The 6,175-nt window shown below is 37.9% G+C and overlaps 1 protein-coding gene across 1 annotated transcript in view; it reads left to right on the top strand.

Moving 5' to 3' along the window:
• Positions 1 to 872: 872 nt before the first annotated feature.
• LOC148060831 (serine/threonine-protein phosphatase 2A regulatory subunit B'' subunit alpha-like) overlaps positions 873 to 6,175 on the top strand; it is a 57,575-nt gene continuing 52,272 nt past the window's right edge. Inside the window, exon 1 of the mRNA XM_087779897.1 lies at positions 873 to 1,082. The gene's annotated coding sequence lies outside the window, so the exon portion shown is untranslated. The remainder of the gene's footprint in view (positions 1,083 to 6,175) is intronic.

The following is a 6,175-nucleotide window of genomic DNA, read 5'->3' on the forward strand; positions in this document are numbered from 1 at the left end:
AACACGCCGTCACATCCGGGTCTTATACTTTGCTTTATGGAGACAATTGGTCAATGCAGAGTGTCACGGGTCGTTAATTCGCTGCTTCAAGTCAAACAAAATACAAGCTTTTACGATCCATCGGCGGCGCTCTCTGCCGGCAGCTCTTCAGGTCGATAGCTCAGGGAGAGACGGTCTCGAACGATAGAAACATCGCTATATTTAAGGCAAATTTCCAGGCCGAGAGGTACTCCCCCTATCGCCCTATTGGTTCCTTCAAACTCCCTGTGTCACCATCTCCTGTGGAGAGTTCTTCCTACTTTGTTTCCTTTTCTAATCATTCAAATGTTCTTGGGTGGGAGTTCCTGTCTCCTAGCCCCCCCCCCTTACAGATGTGTCCCTGCTTCATTCTTTTGATCCACGACCCAAGGTGTGAAAAGGGCAGACAAACAGACGGCGTCATGACTCTAATTCTGTTCCAAGCTTGCCTTAAGTGTAAATCAGTCTTAGTGAAATGTTGATTGTGAATGTGTATACAAAGCTCTTAGATAAAGCTAGTAATTTATACTTTATATTTTGATTATCTTATCTTATATTTTAACATTAATTTAAGTATAGTGTATAATAATTTTTAATCTAACAGTATTTTTTTTTATATAGGAAGCTACAGTTCCTACATTAGCTCGGACATTCTTTGCCAAAAAAGGAAATAATCCCAACCCTTAGTCGACATGAGGGCGAGTAGAAAACGGGTGGATTTGGGGGTGAACTCACCCTTTAACGCGCTTGTTTTCAACGCCACCATGAAAAAAAAAGAAAAGGAGGGAACCTGAACGTGCTGTCAGTCTCTCACGGAGCCCCCGCCCCGCCGCCGCCGCTGCGTATGCGGGAACTCCCCCTAACTTCCCCCGGCTCGTCTCTCCGGCTCTCCAGTCTCTCTGGGCGAGCTGTCACACACACACACATACACGCACGCACGATTACCACACACACATGCCGAGTACCAGTACCTGTTTCCCCGGGAAGCGTTGAGATTCCTCCGCCTGCCGAGAGCTGGTCGTGACGGGAGAGCGTGTGCAGGAGGACGGTAGGAGCAGCTGAAGGTAGATGTCTTTGCTATCTGTGGGAACTTAACCGTGTGTTTACTCAACTCTCCCCCCTTTTCCTTCCCAACAACATCATGCTTGGATCTGAATGCGTATTTATTGTTGATATACTATCTTTTTCCAAGGTTAGGTCAGTTTTTTTTGGGGGGGATGAGACGGTCAACTTTTGTCGATTTTTATTCTCAAGGATGTACGAGATGCTGAACTGTCAAGGTTTATTGACATGTTATTGTACCTTCTACGTCCAATAATACTCAAAAATAGTAACCTAATATCGACATCCAAATTCAAATTAATATGCACGAAACAAAGTTCTTGAAAGTATTTTGGAATCTAACAAGACTTTGTAAATGTTTTGTTTTTATGTTTATATTGTGAACGATACTCTCCATCTTATTCCTTCAAGATTTGGGTATCACTTGAACATTTTCGATACTGGTACTGATACCTTCACTCCGATACCAATTTTTTTTTTAAGAGAACATTTAAAAAACCAACACTAAAAACATCTAAAAAGAAGAAAATGACAGTACAAATCTCGTGTTAATTTTTTTTGCTTTGTTTAAATTCCACTCCAAGCTGTTTTCTTGCATCATAAATAAACAACTTGATACTAACAGGTGACAAATTAATCTGATGTAAGTAAGTATGTAAATAAGTAATTTTTATTTATATAGCGCTTTTCCAGACCAGGGTCACAAAGCGCTTAAACAATCAAAACAATATTCAATAAAGTATAAACTTTAAAGGATAAGATAAAACTGATAACACAACAGGAGTTCCAGAAAATCAAGGAAAAGCCTGTTTTTGTCTTTTGCCATGTCCAATGCCTTTGTCACTTATCAGTAAATCCACACTTTTATCAAGGTTGGATCACGTAAGGATATATCGAAACTTGGTACCGAAGGATGATGGTGTTTTCACAAAAGTTTGGATACCCAGTCCGAGGTTATGCGCCGTGTGTTCACATGCGTGTGCGGTGATATCATGTCGGATCCTCAAAGGTGGGGGTCAGTCACAGGGTCTCCCCTTTGGAATTCTCCGAGAATAGATTTGCACCACACACATCCACGGACATCAACCGTTTGAGACAACTTTTTGAATATGACCTAAAGTCTCCATTACTCACTTCCATTGTCCGGCACCAGTTATGATGTTAGTCACTGATTATTTGAAATTTTCCGTTCAGTGTAGTGAGGTCACTTTTTTTTTTGTGTGAAGATACAGAGGAACTTACAAAGAGCTTTCTATTGCTCTTCTCCTCTGGGCTGCCAAGAGGTGCACGGATGAGTCAGAAAGATCAGTGACTGCTTTCTTTTCTGTTCAGTGGAAGCATCTATGCGCTGATGATGGATGTGTGTGTCCGTGAAAGGATCTTGTCTTGGTGTAACTCGAGCCAGGCTGGACACACTGACTCTTGGTCCGCCTGAACTGTGGGGAATGTGGAAGTCTGCATGTCTGTGCATATGAGTGTGAAGGTCTATTGCCTCCCTTTAGACATGGTCACTTTACACAAACACATTTGGAGTTGATGTGACGGCAGCAGAAAGAACATTTTGGTATCTGGAAAAAAAACAACATACGGAGGTGGTCCAGAAATAATGGTCAAGCGATGTTTTAACAAAGGTTTTAATTTAACCGAGTCATGCATCTGTCTAGATAATAGTTTTTTTGTCTTTGTTTGTTTATTAATACCTGTGGCTGTTTGGAAAATAACTTGATGTATCACTGTCTAATCTTTAGTAAGAAAGAGAAGAAATTTTAGTAGAGATCAAGATTGCCAAATGAATCTGCAAATGTTTTGATGGTTCTTAACTCTCTGTGGTGCAGAATGAGCCTTGTGTCGTGCAGGGGAGTTGGAAGCTCCTGTTCTTTTCAACTCCTCTTCATCCAGAGTTCAATAAATGATAAATGTTAGAGGTAAACTCACTTCACTACATGTAGTTTCGCTCTTCAGTCTTGTCTTATTCTGGATTCTTAGCCCTGCAATGAAAGTTAATGTTCTGGATCTGTTCATCAGAAGGAAAATGCTGACAGTTGTGGAGAAAGGGAAACCCTTAAAAGAGATCCGGTGGATTTCCAAGACCTAAATTAACTGCAGAAAATATTAACATTATTATGACATAAGTTGTCATAAAACTTTTTCCATTTCTTATAAGCTTGTGTATATTTCTATATGTCATTATTAACTAGCTCTTCTCCAATGCTGTCAATCAAACTACGTGAGAGATTTTCTCCCCAGTGTTGCAAAATCTTCTCTTCATTAAACTTGTTTGCTTAGTTTTTAAAGTACCAAAAAGTAGATTACAGAATGGCAGGTTTGACTTGGTGTGTGAAATCAAATTAAAAACTTTGCTAAATACTCGGGCTACAAACAAGTTATTTAAAAATGGACTAATCTGATCTCACAAGCCTTATCTTACTGGTTAATTTATTGGATTAAAAAACAAACATTTACTAACAAAAACACTAAAAAAAAAAGCAAAGTCCACAAAAATGTATGTTTCAGTATTTTGTATATATACAGTATATGTATAGATAAGGGGAGGAAATTGGTCATTAGCCAAGATGGATTAGTTGTTGGGCGAGAGAAAGACTTGGCATGTGAATCTTATATATAAATAGAAAAATATAAAATAAAGATAAAATACTAAAGGACAAATATTTGTGAGTGAAAAACCTTCTGGCTCAGCTCAGCAGGGCATCTGTCTGCAGGCTCGCAGACATGCATGAGTCACGCTGGACCAAACTAACGTTTGCATCTTTCCAGTATATGCAGAGTCAATGGTAAATACATTTAATATTTTCTAAAATAAATTCTCTTTACGTCTTTATAAAGGATATTATATATCAATCTATGTATACGTCAGAGAGATTTCTGGTGATTCAAAACCACATAAATGTGTCATTTCTGTGTATAAATCGGGGCAATATACTGTCATAAAAAGGCTTGCTAGTTGAGGATTCGGACAAAAATTGGAACTGACAGGATTCATATCTTTTTTTTTCAAAGCATAAACTCTGATGAATCAAACCCCATTTGGTTTAAGAGTAAACAAGGTCACTGGCGTTAACTTTCCTCAGGCGAAGTGACTCAATTCAGTCGACTGAGCTTCTCTTATGTGGTCATATCAAAGAGCTTGTAGTCCGACCTGGATATTCAGGGCAAATGAAACAATCTCTTGTACTTGAACATCTGAAGGATTAAAAAAATGCAGATTTTTTCCACACCATTACCTCACAATACTTCTCTTCTCGTCTTGATCTATGCAGTTGTTGTTTGAATATTCGTCTACTTTGTCTGTTTTCTCCGGGCCAGACTGGCGAGTTAGTGGGTGTATCAGTGGGCGGGCGGCTGGAGAGTCTGGGTTATGGAGCATACTTGGGAGGTGGTTGCAAACTATTGCTCGCTGTTATGCCTCATCTCACAGTTGCCTGGTGTTCACAAAGTTGATGTGACTGGATAATTTTAATCATTTGGGATGAATCCATCCCTCGCACATAAGTGAGTTGGAACACTGAGTTCCTGCCACTGATTTATGAATACACTGGATATCTCCTGATGTCCTGATGTCCTGATGTCATTGGGTAATAAATATGGGTTTGTTTGGGTTGTGGATTCCAAAGGTGCTGAGTTTGTGTTGTTTTTATACATTGATACTTGTTCTAGATCGAAAAAACGAATGGATAGAATTCTACCACGCCCTTCACTTAGAGGACTTTGATTTGATTGGTTGAAATTGTTGTTCTGTTAAAATAAGATACTATAATAGTTGAAAAATACTAGGAGTGTGAAAACAATGTTGATAAACTAATATATATCGCAATATTTTTTTCATAATACTGTATTGCTATGCAACAGCACTATACCAATTTAAAAAAAAAGTATTGGCTTTCAAATTGTATTACATTTTTTATCATTTCTTTAATGAATTAAATTTTAATAAATCATTTTAGTTTACAATGAAAATAGTCATCGCGTTGTTCATTTTTGTGCTGCAATTACAATTCTTGCAGTTAGATGGCAGCAGTCGTTAGGTCCTCTTCGGCTACAGGAACATTGAAATGTTGGGTGATCGATGATCATTGACTGAGGACAAGAGGATACAGTCGACTCCAGCAGCTTAAAGCTGATTTTTGGGAAATTCTGTTTTCAAAACAAATGAAAGCAGTTAGGAATTCATCAAGAGTCATGTGGTCTGTAAATTCTGCAGCACCAGAGTCAAGTTCTCAGCACACGAATATATCCTTGTTCCTAAAGTTTCACAATATATCGCAATATATTACATCGTTGCCCCTGTATCATACGTTTTTTATCGATTCTTGCCAATACACACCCCTAGAAATTACATCTAATAATACAAACTAGTATTGAAAGAACTAATAAATAAGATATAAAAATCTTTAATATTAAAAACAGTGAGGTTAAAGAAATAAAAGTTCAAAGTAAAGTAAAAAGTTATTTGAAATGGTGCGAAGGTCTTTATTTATAGTACTTGGCATTTAGCCCTTGTGTTATGTCAAACCACTTCTACCCAGAAGCAACACAAGGGATGCCAAAAACACATTTGTTTTCGGGCCTTCGGGTCACTTTGACCATAAGCTAACACAAAGGTTAGAAATGATTATGAAATTATTGTCCACTTATGACAAAAATAACTGTTGCATCTTTAATTCAGCACCAGTTTCATTGTTTTCTATTTGATTTTCCTGGAATGATTTCTTTCTTTTTTAACACCCATCACCAAACCGGGTGTATATTCCTTGTCATCATGTGACCCCAAATCTTTTCGCAGCAGCGGGCAAGAGAAACAGTTGAATTTAGTTAAATTGATTTTCTTTTTTCTGGAAGAAAAAAAGTAACAGCCTTTCTTAAGTTTGGTAAAAAAAAAACAACCTTGGGAACACTTTTGTTTTCACAACAAAGTTAAAATAGTGGAGGGAGCTAGAAAAAATGCTTTTAGTTTTCTATGTTGCTTTGATGCATAAAAAAACATCCGAATAATGATTATTTTTCCAAAACAGTCATTGTTTACCTTTGAGGAGACCACCTCGAGACTTCACCAAGGCTAAAGGAATAACTATATCCT

This window comes from Callionymus lyra, chromosome 18 (assembly GCF_982586985.1).
Source record: "Callionymus lyra chromosome 18, fCalLyr1.hap1.1, whole genome shotgun sequence".
NCBI lineage: Eukaryota > Metazoa > Chordata > Actinopteri > Syngnathiformes > Callionymidae > Callionymus > Callionymus lyra.